Source organism: Nicotiana tabacum, chromosome 7, assembly GCF_000715075.1.
Source record: "Nicotiana tabacum cultivar K326 chromosome 7, ASM71507v2, whole genome shotgun sequence".
Taxonomy (NCBI): domain Eukaryota; kingdom Viridiplantae; phylum Streptophyta; class Magnoliopsida; order Solanales; family Solanaceae; genus Nicotiana; species Nicotiana tabacum.
This window is the reverse complement of record NC_134086.1, coordinates 16779240-16793447: the sequence shown is the minus strand read 5'-3', so window position 1 is coordinate 16793447 and position 14208 is coordinate 16779240.

Genomic DNA, 14208 nt, shown 5'->3' with positions numbered 1-14208 from the left:
AAATTGGTGCTGTGATCATAGTCTGAGAACCCTGCGAAGCACACTATGGCTGAGAAGTCTGTAGAGGTGCACCGCTCCTAAGTCTAGCGCAATCCCTCACCATATGGTGTTTGTCACCATACTCAAAACAAGCTCTAGGAGGACGTGGTGGTTGTAACTAGCTCGGGCCAGCTCTGCTGGACTGTCCACTGAAAGCACCAAGTGCAGGGTACTAGATATTGGAGGTGCATAATAAGGCTCATGAGGTCTAGGAGGAGCTGGAATACCACTGGCTGCTGGAAGAGCTGAATGAATGGGGCGACGACTCATATAACCCCTACTATGACGAACTACAGCTGGAGTACGGGATCTTGAATAATGGCCCGATCTCGAGACCTCTTCGCCTCCCTCTCCTCTATATCCCAAGCATGCATACCCTCTACTCTCCTAGCAATGCTCACCACCTGCTGATAAGAAATATCCATCTCTAACTCATGAACCATGCTAGACCTGATTCTGGGAATGAGTCCCTCATTAAATCGACGAACTCTCTCATGAATTGTAGCAACCAAGGCTGGTGCATGCCTAGCCAAGTCAGTGAAATGGACAGCATACTCCAAAACAGTTATAGTGCCCTGGTGCAAATGCTCAAATTTTGCGCGCTATGCGTCCCTGAGGCTCTAAGGAACAAACCCTCTCAGGAACATATCTAAAAACTGAGTGTATGTAAGGGATGTTGCCTCAGTTGGACTGTCCAACTCAAAAGTACGCCACCACTGGTAGGCGGCTCCTCGAAGCTGGAAGGCAGTGAAAGAAACCCCACTAGATCCTCATATACCTATAGTGCGGAGGATACGGTAGCACTTCTCCAGAAATCCTAGGGCATCATCTGATGTTAAACACTAAATCCATGAGGCTGTACTTGAACCTCTCAAGCCTCTGCTACTCATCCTCTGAAGTCGCTGCCCTATACTCGGGCTGATCTAGAACTTGAGGCGGTACTGGTATAACCTCTGGGATCTAATCAACCTGGACTCGCTACTCAGGAGTGCGGGCAGCGGGAGTCTGTGCTCCTCCCCCAGCATGGGATATGGCTACAGTAAGGGGAATCAGTCCTGCCTCAGCTAGAGTGGTGTACATGCTCACGAACTGTGCAAGAGTCTCCTAAAGAGCTGGAATAGTAGTAGCAGTAGGCGTATGAGGTGCCTGGACTTTAGCTGGAGCTGCTAGTGGCTCCTCTGTGGCAGCTCGTGTGGGTACTTTGGCTGCACCGCGTGCGCGTCCTCGGGTTCTACCTCAGCACCGACCTTTGACGGCTCTAGCAGGGGGTGCGGGTTCATGGTCATCTCTGGTAGGACGTGTCCTCACCATCTGTGAGAGAATAGAAAACACAAGTTTAGAATTGTGATATCAAAATCTCGCACGACAAGGAAATCAAATGAAGTGGAATGTTTCCTAACAGTTACATAACCTCTCGTAGATAAGTACAGACATCTCCATACCGATACGCGAGACTCTAATAAACCGTCTTATGATTCATGACTCCTATGAACCTAGAGCTCTGATACCAACTTGTCACAACCCAAGTTCGCCCTCTGTGAACTATCGTGACGGCACCTAGTCTCTACGACTAGGTAAGCCTAACAATTTCAGAAAGAGAAAACAAATGCGAAAACACTAATAAAAATTGAACATAAATAAATATAGAAGCGTTTAAGATGCCGCTCGGCATATACTAACACAACATCTCAAAAACTGAACAACTTCTCAAAACTCGAAATCTCATAAAATCACAAGCTATGAATACTACATAGTGCCCTAACTCAAGAATGTCTAGATCAAAGTAAATACAAAAGGGCTATAACTACTAGGGAGAATGGAGAGGTACTCCTCGGTCTGCGGTTGTGGTAGATATAACTCAAAGTCTTTCGAGAATCGCCTCGCCTCAAGGATGATAAGGCTAAGCCGAAGAACCTGGATATGCATATGAAAAATATACGCAGAAAGGGCATGAGTACACAATAGCGGTACTCAGTAATTGTCAAGCCTAACCTCTGTCTGGTAGTGACGAGGAAAGTCAGGGCTCTACTGAGGTTAGATGAAAAACAAGGTAAAACTGTGTAGAATATGACAATATAATTAAGTGTTATCAGTATGAAGTAACACATGATAATAAGAAATAACAACCACTACAACAGAGAGAGAAATCACAAAGAGAATATAACTCCACACATAAATAGCAACTGGGGATCTCCTAGAATATTGTCCTGTAGTCCCCAAATGTAAATAACTAGTGGATCTCCCAGGTGTTGTTCCGTAATCCAACCCATAGTGCGCGGGAATCTACTGGAATCCCGATTCGTAGTCCCAAATGTAAATACCTAGTACTGGGGGAATCTACCGGGTGTAGCCCATAGTTCCAATATAAATGTGCAGGGGGAGTCTACAGGAATACAAATCTATAGCCCCAAAGTAAACATGCAGGGGGATCTCCCGAGATACCTTCTCGTAGTCTCAAAGTAAACACACAGCAGCTACACGAAGAATATTCAATTAAATCCAAATTTCATACCAAGGTAAAAACATGTATTTCTAACCTAGCATGTTGCACAGAATTCAATTAAAGTTGTTTGAGCAAGTAAGGCAATTAAGACAATTAGACATGCTTCCCTAAGCTAACAGTAGGCTTAAATTGTAAGTAGTATAAACAGGGAAAAAACACGGTTATAGTTTCTTAATGAAAACAGGATTTTCAACAATTAGTACAAGTACGCACTCGTCACCTCACGTACAAGGCATTTCATATATCAACAATACCAAATCCTAAGAGGAGTTTCCCCCACACAAGGTTAGGCAAGCCACTTACCTCGAACAACCTCAATCAACTCGAAACCACGTTCTTACTACGAGTATCCGACTCCAAATGGCCCAAATCTATTTAAAGTAATTGCATAATGAAAATATAACTTCAAGTAACTAATTCAACTAATTAATTCGAAGCAATTATGCGAAATTAGGAAAATACCCAAAAAGCCCCCGGTACCACGTCTCGAAATCGGGTAAAATTTACAAATTCAGAATTCTCTCGCTTTCACAAGTTCGTACATACCAAAAACACGAGAATCGAACCACAAACAATCCCTCAATCCCCAAATTCTAAGTCTCCAATTCAAACCCTAAACCCCCAAATTTAACCCTTATTTCCCTTATATTCCTTGTCCAGATCAGTAGAAAATACAATAATAATGGGTTTGGGTTCAAAATATCTTACCTCCTCGAAGCTCTCTTGAATCCTCTCTCAAAAACCTCCCAAAAACTCAAAAATCCGGATGAAAATGGTGAAGAAAAATGGGCAAAATCACGACTGATCCTTTATATAGGTTCTGGCCCAGGATTTCCACACCTGCGGTCATTTCCTTGCACCTGTGGACCCTCACCTACGGTCCCAGATGCGCATCTAAGAGATTTCATTAATTGTCCAGGCCGCACCTGTGCTTCTTCTACTACACCTGCGGTCTCGCAGGTGCGCTCAAACTACCCCACCTGCGAAATCTTGCTTCCAAGCACATAACCGCATTTGCGACTCCTCAAGCGCTTCTGCGACCACGCACATGCGGTCCCCTAACTGCAGGTGCGGTTATGATAGAACTTCAGCAACCTTCAGATTTCTCCTAAGTCCAATTCTACTTCTGTTAAGTGCCCGAAACTCACCCGAGGCCCCCGAGACCTCAACCAAACATGGCAACCAATCCTAAAATATCATACGAACTTATTCCAACCCTCAAATGATATCAAACAATGATAAAACCACAAATCACTCTCCAATCCAAGCCTAAGGATTTCCAAAACTTCCAATTTCCTCTTTCGATCAAAAAGTCTATCAAACCTTGTCCGAATTACCTGAAATTTTGCGCACACATCACATTCAATATTACAGAGCTACTCCAACTCTCGAAATTCCATTTCGACTCCTAGATCAAAATCTCACTATCGAACCGGAAACTTCAAAAATTCAACTTTCGGCATTTTAATCCTAAATAAGCTATGGACCTCCAAAACTTAATCCGAATACGCCCCCAAGCTCAAAACCACCCAACGGATCTAACGGAACTAATAAAATTCTATTATGAGGCCGTCTTCATACTGCTCCAACTACGGTCCAAATTCTAAAGTTTAAACTCTCATTTAGGGACTAAATGTCCTAAAACACTCCGAAACTCAAGACGAACCTTCCCGAAAACTTACAATAGCAGAAATAAACATGGGGAATGCAGTTAATAGGGGATCGGGGCGTAAATTCTTAAAAAGACCGTCCGGATCGTTACATGAATCAACTCAGCTCATTTAAATCCAGTTTCAGTAAAACCGTTTAAAACATCTTTCAACAGTTTTCAAACAAAGTGATGAATCAGTGAGTAAAAATGATAAAAACATAAATAGCCCCACAACAAAACATAACTCGTGAGCTGCCCCTCGAGAAAACATGAATCATAAACAGCCCCTTGGGAAAACCTCATAGGCACTCATATACAGCCCTTCGGGCATACCTCACAATCACTCATAAACAGCCCCTCGGGCATAACATGAATCCATAATAGCCCCTCGGGCAAAACATTATATCACTCACTCAGGGTACCCGCGCTCACTAGGGGTGTGTAGACTCTGGATGGGCTCCTTCAGCCCAAGCGCTATAACAAGCCACATCGTGGCATAAATCAATCAGACCCTCAGCCTCAAATAATCAAGAATCAGTAATGATATGTTGTGGCACGCAGTCTGATCCCATAATATCATCACAAAACAAGGTCCTCGTCCTCACTCAGTCATAAACCTCTTAAGCCACTCGGGCTATCAGTAAAAACAGGGTGCTCGGCCCAAAATAACATTTTATATGCATTAAAATGGGGTAATAAAGACTGAGTTATGAAATCAGTAAACATAGCATGACCGAGTATAGATTTCCAATCAAAACAGTGAGAGGATAATATGGAAAAGGCCCCTAAGGGTCCAAACAACCCTGGTACACGGCCCAAATAAGGCATTCCAGCCATTTATAGATATTCTTTTTAAATACATAAGTATCATATAATTTCAGTAAAATACACAACTTTATAGTTGCTACAGGACGGATCAAGTCATAATCCCTGACAGTGCACACCCCCATGCCCGTCACCTAGCATGCGCGTCATCTCAAAGTAGTAAAACAATGTGAAATCTGGGGTTTCATACCCCTAGGACTAGATTTAAAATCATTACTTCCTCAAACCGATCAATCCTTTACTCTGTGACGCTCTTGCCTCTCGAACCAGCCTCCAAATGCCTCGAATCTAGCCACAAATAATTTGATACAATCAACACAAGCTAAAGGGATCAATCTTATAAGAAAATGCTAAGCTAAAGGTCAAAAATCAAAAAGTCAACTCAAAGTTCGGGCCCCGGGACCACGTCTCAAAATCCGAAAAAGTCACAAAATCCAACAACCCATTCGAATACGAGACTAGCCATTCTAGTTTCACTCAATTCTGACTTCGAATCGACTTTCAAATCCTAAAAGTTCATTTATGAAACTCCACAAAATTTCCCCAAATTACATCCCAAATTACTAATCAAATGATGAGATTAATGATTTATTCATGATTATTAACCAAAACCGAGTTAGAATTACTTACCCCAACGATTTCATTGAAAAACTCCCAAACATTCACCTCAAACCGAGCTACCAAAGTCCAAGATTTGAAATAAAACCCTAATCCTCAGTTATATAGTGCCCTTTGAATGTCCATTCCACGGTCCACGTATTTCTCACAGCGGCCGCACAAGCCTCATCGCGGTCCGCAAAAACTCTATCGTGGTTGCGGACCCTGAGCCTTACCTTCTGCGGTCCACATAAAATCCACCGTGGCGGCATACCTGATCCCTTTCCTTTTCGCGGTCCGCGAACTTCCCGCCGCGGCCGCATTTCTTCTACCGCAGTCCGCGAAATACACCCCGCGGCTGCACTTCCAATATTCGAGAGCTGCAACTTTCCAACATCAAATATTAGATATTTCCAACTTCCAAAGCCAAATAGTGATTCGATAACCACCCGAATCTCGCCCGAGGCCCTCGGGACCTCGACCAAACATACTAACACATCCCACAACATCATTTGAACTTAGTAAAACCTTCAAATCCCTCAAAACAACATCAAAACACCAAATCACCCTCGGATTCAAGACTAAGAACTTCTAAACTTCCAAATTCCACAAATGATGCTGAAACCTACCAAATCACCTCCGAATGACCTGAAATTTTGCACACACGTCACAAATGACACTACGAACCTACTCCCACTTCTATAATTCTATTCCGACCTTGATATCAAAATTTTCACTACCGGTCGAATCGCCGCATTTCCAACTTTCGTCAATTCATGCCTAATTCTACCACAGACCTCCGAATCATATTCCAAATGCGCTCCTAAGTCCAAAATCACCTAACGGTGAACCATCAAACTTCAAATAAAAGGTTGTTTACACATAAGTCAACATACGGTCAACTTTTCCAACTTAAGCCTTCTCAAAAGAGTAAGTGTCTCAATTCTCTACAAAACCACCCCAAACCCGAACCAACTAATGAGATACGATTAAATACAGCTGAAGAACACAAAATAAAGGATAAAACGGGGAAACAGGGCTATAACTCTCGAAACGACTGGCAGGGTTGTTATAGTCACCTGAGTATTAGATTTAATTTCTTTAGTTTATGGAAATGACTTAAAATATTTATCTTGGTTACTATATTGTCATCAATTGAAAATTTGGTGCATATCTTTTGCTTTCCTAGAATTACATTGCTAAAGTAACAGTTAAGATATCAATAATAGCAGTTATATAGTTACAATAGTGCTACCATAATACTTCGAAGACAATGGAGAAGACAACATTTCTTAAGATTTTCTTGGTCTCTTTTTTGCTTATCTTGCTAGGTAAGCAATTTAGGCCTATTTACATGTTTTATGTAGTCGTTCATATTTAACCAGGTTATAGCCACACTTATCTAACAACTATGACATAATTAATACTCTATTCATTATGTTTTTATTGTCATGTTTTCCTTTCGCATGGCATGACTAAATAATTTTCTTACTAGCGACCTTTACTCTAGAAACAATTTGTGTATCTTTCTTATATTATGAATATGATAGCATTGGTTAATAATAGAGATTTATCCGCGCTTCGCGCGTTGACAAAAGGCATATTAACAAATAAAATTTTAATTAAATAAATTGAAATAACATAGAAAACTATTTTCATGTATCTGTAACAAAAAATAATTCTATATAAATGAAGAAAAAATGACTACTTTCTTGGCACCTTCGCACATACTGTCACGACCCCAACCCCGATCATGATGGAGCCCAACACACTACTAGGAAAGCCTGACCAACTAACAACCTCAATCCGTTTTCTTATAAAAATCATTATCAGCTAACACAGTTGAATTGCTAAATTACCCTAATAAGAGTTTAAGACAACAAGCTAAATATGTGGAAATTCAGATGATAATAATACTACATAGCCCATACAGATTCGGTGTCACAAGTCTCGAGCCTCAAGTACACGTTTAATAGCCTAATACATAATCAGTCTAGAAAATGTGGATAAAACGAAAGAATAGAAGGGAGAGATCCGGGATGTGGACGCCGTGCAGCTAACTCGATGCTCCCGGATACGAACAGATCGACTGAAAATCCTCAATCAGCCTCTGGAACACCTGGATCTGCATGCAAGGTGTAGGGAGTAATGTGAGTACTCTGACCCAGTGAGTAATAAGCATAAATAATGACAGAGAATAAGAAGTCACGAAAAAACACAGAGTAATCTATATTGCGCCAGTTTAAACAAGTAATATAAAAGCAATAAACCAATGGAAACGAAAGAGGATAATGCTACAACAAATAAGCAGTTAAGTGATAGACATATAAAGAAAATCAACATATAGAACGGTACCCTATAGTACCCGCTGCGGCGTACAACCCGATCTATATATTTTGTCGACGGCGCTTACTGGGGGTGTGCAGACTCCGGGAGAGGCCCCTTACGGCGCAAACGCAATATCAAGCCATCTCGTCGCATCGAATCTAGGCCCTATGCCTCATATCAATATTAGTATAATGCTACTGCGGCGCACAGCCTGATCCCATAGTATCCTAACATCTGGCCCTTGCCCGTACTCAGTCCAAAAATCATATAAGCCCCACGGGCATTAGTAAAACAATAGTTCTCAGCCCAAAACATCAATTAATATATCATTTTAGCTTCAGAACCGAGTAAAAGTGGCTGAGTTGTAAAACAGTGGAAAACGGTACGACTGAGTTCAAGTAGTAAGTCAAGATAGTGAGGAAATAGCGTTAAAACTCCCCAGAGGGTTCAAATAGTTGGCACAAAGCCCAAATATGGCAATCAGTCCAAATAATGATGATAACAAATAAGCTTTAATCAAATACGCGGTAAAAGCATCACCCGGGACGGAGCAAGTCACAATCCCCAATAGTAAACGATCCCACGCTTATCATCAAGCGCGTGTCTCACCTCAATATAACACTACGATGTGCAAATCCGGGGTTTCAAACCCTCAGGACATCATTTACATTCATTACTCACCTCGAACCGGCAAAAACTCTAGCTCGCTACGCCTTTGCCTCTAAAATCGGCCTCCTCGCACGTCGAATCTGACCAAAACCAGAACGAATACGTCACAATATGCTAAGGGAACATAACCCAAGCGAAAACAATCGAAAAATATCAAAAATCTCGAAATTAACAAAAACCCGAGCCCTGAGCCCACTTCTCGAAACTCAGAAATTTTCACATCAACGGGTTCCTTATCCTTCCACGAGTCCATACATATCAAGAGTTCTCATATCCGACCTCAAATGGCCTTTCAAATCCCAATTTAAAATCTCAAAATCCCAAGCCCTAGTTCTTCCATTTTTAGCTAAATTTCCAAGAATTTCTACGTTAATTTCACAATAGAATCCCGTTTTATGCTCATAAATATTACCTCCAATCACTTCTCCTCGAATCCCTCTTCAATTTCCCTCAGAGAGCTCTCAAAATACTCATTTATGGTGGAAAAATGGCTCAAAATCGCGGATGAAATGTTTAATAAACTCACTGACCAGTTCTGGATTTCCTTCATCGCGATCGCGACCAAGGTTTCGCGATCTTGAAGCACTAAATTCCGACTTCTCAAAACAACACTATGCGAACGTAATGATGTTGCTGCGAACGTGATGCTTTAATTTCCCAGAGCTACACGAACGCGACCCCACATACGCAAACACGAAGAGCAATTGCCCTGGGACCTGATTCCTTATATGCGAACGCGAACTCTCTCCTGCGAACGCGAAGCACAAGCTGCTCACTCTCCGTGAATGCGAGCCTTCAGACGCGAATGCAAAGCACAAACTCAGGCCCACCCAAATTCCTTCTACGTGATCGCGAGGGCCCTCACGCGATCGTGAAGGACAAAAATCCTCTGCAACTGCTGCTCAAATTCTGCAACTTCTCAACATAGAAATTGGTCTGATTGACCATCCGAAACTCACTTGAGGCCCCCGAGACCTCAACCAAAAGCACCAAAAAATACTAAAACCTCATTCAAACTTGTTCCAATCATCAAAACACCACAGACAACACCAAAACCACCAATTCACATCAAATTCAAGCCTAAGTTTTTCTAAAAACTTCTGAAACATGCTTTTGATCGAAAACCCAACCAAACCACATCCAAATAACCTGAAATTTTTAACTCACATCCCAAATGACATAACAAAGCTAGAACAACTCTCGAAATTCTATTCCGACCCCCGGATAAAAATCTCACCTATCAACCGAAAATCGCCAAAATACTAACTTCGCCAATTCAAGCCTAATTCTACACCTGACCTCCAAAACCACTTCCAATCACACTCCTAAGTCAAAAATCACCTTCCGAAGCTAACCAAACCATTAGAACTCACATCGGAACCCTCTAACGCATAAGTCAACATCCAGTTGACTTTTCCAAATTAAGCCTTCTTAAAAGAGACTAAGTGTCTCATTTCTTACCAAAACCACACCAAACGCAAACCAATCAACTCGACCACATAAAACACAGATAACGAAGCATAAAGAAGCAGAAATAGGGGAAATAGAGCGGTAACTCATGAGACGACTAGCCGGATTGTCACACCTACTTCCACATTTAAATATGTTGATATATATTTCACTTTTTAAAATGAAATAAGGATATATTAGCTGAATATTCTTCGAAATAATTCTTTCTTATACCTTTATTAAAAGCATCTACTATATGAAAGAATTAAACACAACTTTTAGTTTCCTGCACCGGTTTAGTTTTAGCATTTTTTGCATCGTTTCTTCACCACAGTAAGATTGAGTAATGGGACATGTAATTTTAGGCTTTTTAAAATAAACTAAGCAAACAAACTCATCTAAGACTTAGTAATTTTCTTATTTTCTTTTCCTTTGCTATTTCTCCCAGTTTCGGATCTTCCTCTTTGCCCTTACAGATATGTTCAATTGTTCTCTTCACAATTTTTGTCCATGTTCCTCCACATATTTCCTTCTCTTCTTCATCATTTGATCATTGAGTTTCTTCAATGAAATTCCTCCTCTATTTTCTTCTGCCACCCTTCCTATTAACTAAAACATGGAGGCTTTGAAGTAGTTTGGCAGATTAATTGAATAGACTCTCTTGATGAAAACTTTAATATGAGGGGAAACAATCAGCACATGTTCCATTAACACACCTCTACTCAAATCTGACATATTCTTAAGTTGAAGGTTTACCTTTTATACGGTTAAATGTTGGCTCTGCCGCTTCCCATGCCCGCTTTAATTATTTACTTTAGATCCTTCTTCCAATCTCCCTAGCCTCTAAATGCATTATGCTGCATCTCCTTTTCAATGATTTTATTGTCTACTCCTGAAATATTATCTGAAGAAATAAGAAATATAGACATGATAATAATTAGGTAAAAGTTGTCCGATCATATTTAACTTCCAAATATACTCCAAAATAAAGTTAATACAATATGATATGCTATCATTTGGTACAACCATTTTTGGACTTGTCGATTTAATTGTTGCACCTATGCTTGCTTTTCAGTGATCTAGTCAAATAATCTTTAATTTCTCAAATAGTGATAAGAAGAAGAAGTTGCATATAAATATCGAATAGTTAATTACATTAATATGACTTATGGCCAAAATATTTGTGACGACCCGGCCAGTCGTCTCATGAGTTACCGCTCTATTTTCCCCATTTTTGCTTCTTTATGCTTTGTTTATCCGTGTTATGTGGTATTGGGTTGGTCGGATCAAATCCGGAATGATTTTGGTAAGGTTTGAGAAACATAGTCTCTTTTGGGGACATTCGATATTGATTATGAGGTCGAGGACCTGAGATATGTACGCCACGATGTGGCTTGATTGATATGAGGCCGAGAGCCTAGTGATGATGCCACGAGATGGCTCGATATTGCGATTGGACCGTAAGGGGCCCCTCCAGGAGTCTGCACACCCCCAGTGAGAGCGGGTACCCATTGTGATATGAGATTGAGCACGAGGGGCTAGTATTGTTCTAAGATGTTGCCCGAGGGGCGGATTTGTTGATACGGTGCCCGAGGAGTGAACCTTTATATGTTTATCTTTTCTTAATTTCTTGTCAATTACCATGCTTAATTTTTGAAAATGGCTTTTCATGAAGTTAAATTTGAGTTAAAGGATTTTTACCTATCTTTCACTGGTTTACTATTTTAATGATTTTACTGCTTCATTATAGCATGCTTTTGTGCCTTACGTGATTTCCTGCTTTCAGTCTTTATTTTTGGTTATTACTCACTGAGTTAGAGTACTCACTTTACTCCCTACACCCTGTGTGCATATTCAGGAGTATCTGGTCCCACTCCCGACTAGTGTTTATTTCCGGCTGAAGCGGATCCGAGGAGTCTCTAGGTAGTTGTTGGCGTTCGCAGCCCGAAGCTCTTCCCTATCTTACTTCTTCATATTCTTGGTTTCTGTATTAAACTCTGTAGTTTGATTTGGAGTATTCCATTTTGTTAGATGCTCATGATTAGTGACACCCCGGTATCGGGCTGTGTTGGGTTATTTTCCGCGAATTATGCTATTAACTACTTAAACTTTGGATTATCTTATCATTCTTTAGATTTATCTCTTATGGTTTAACTGTTAATAATTGGAAATAGGAAGTGTCGGCTGGCCTTCTTTTCATGAGAGGCGCCATCACGACCGAGTCCGTGTTTTGGGTCATGATAAGTTGGTATCAGAGCCTAGGTTACATAGGTCTCACGAGTCATGATTAGGTTTAGTAGAGTCTCGCGGATCAGTACGGAGACGTCTGTATTTATCCTTGAGAGGCTGTAGAACCTTTAGGAAAAACTTCATATTCTTGAAATTCTCATCGTGCAAATTTGTTGATCCAAGTACTAAACTTTTGTTATTCTATTCTCTCACAGATGGTGAGGACACATGCTACCGGTCAGGATGGACGACCACCAATACCACCAATTGTGGCCACTAGAGGCCGAGGATACGGCCGTGGTCGCGGTAGGGGTAGAGGTATGGCTCGTATAACAGCTAGGGCAGCACCTGCAGATCTACCAGCAACCCCAGTTCAAGATCATGTCCCAGTTATGGACACTCCAGCAGCACCAGCTCAGGCACTAGCTGTGCATATTGTGATTCCGGGTCTTCAGGAGGCCTTGGCTCAGATCTTATCAGTTTGCACTATCCTAGCTCATGCGATCTCAGCCACTACAGTAGCAACTACTTCTTAGGCTAGGGGAGGCACTCAGACTCCCACCACTCGCACACCTGAGTAGGTCGTGCAGGGACTTCAGATGCCAGGGGCACATCCAGCCCAGCCGGTTGTAGCTACTCAGGACTATGTAGTTCCTGCCATGTCATAGGATGAGTAGCGCAGGTTGGAGAGATTTGGTAGACTTCAGCCTCCGACCTTCAGTGGTATAGAGGGCAAGGATGCCCAAGGTTTCTTAGAAAAGTGTCATAGGATTCTTTGTACAGCGGGTATTCTGGAGACTAGGGGGTTCGCTTTCACTACTTATCAGTTTCTGGAGCTGCCTTCACTTGGTGGGAGGCTTTTGAGAGGCGTATGCCTATTGGTGCAGCACCCCTTACCTTGCAGTAGTTTTCCGTTCTCTTTCTAGAGAAGCATGTGCCACAGTCCTGCAGAGAGAAGCTACGTAGGGAGTTTGAGTGGTTGCGTCAGGGGGAGATGATCATGACGCAGTATGAAATGAGGTTCTTCGACAGATAGAGAGAGGATTAGGAGGTTTGTTGATGGCCTCACTTATCAGCTTCGTATTCTCACGACCAGAGAGAGGGTGATTGGTGTTACTTTCGAGGAGGTTGTGGATATTTCCCATGAGATTGAGTCTGTTCATTACCATGAGCGAGAGGAGAGGGAGGCCAAGAGGCCTCGAGGATCTGGTAGTTACAGTGGTACTCTTTCGAGAGGTAAGTTTCAGCACGGCAGAGGTTGTCCCTTCAAGCATGCTCAGCCAGCTCTCCCAGGTTATTATAGGGCATCATCGGGTCATGGTCCTCACAATTCTCATCAGGGCCAGTCATCACTTGTGCCCTTCCAGGTCAAAGTTCATCCCGTGCTCAATTAGTTCAGGGCTCTTCTATGCCGAGTGCATATGCTAGTCATACCGGTGCGAGGGGTTCCCTTCAATCCCCTTCTCCAGCACATGAGAGTTGTTATGAGTGTGGAGAGATGGGTCATATATGGAGGTAGTGCCCTCTTCGTCTTGCAAGTTTATCTCAGTAGAGGGGTCAGTCATCGGCTTCAGTGCTAGTTACTTCATCATCACCCACCCAGCCATCTAGGGGTGGAGGTTAGTCAGCTAGGGGTCGCCCCAGAGAGGGAGATCAATCAGGTGGCGGTCAGGCCCGTTTCTATGCACTTCCAGAAAGACCCGATGCTATTGCTTTAGATGCTGTTATTACAGGTATTGTTTCAGTCTGCCATAGAGATGCCTCTGTATTATTTGATCACAGTTCCACCTTTTCTTATGTGTCATCATACTTTGTTCGTTATTCGGGTACGCCCCGTGAGTTTCTTGCTTCACCTGTCCATGTATCTACCCCGGTGGGCGATACTGTTGTTGTAGACCGTGTGTACCGGTCGTGTGTG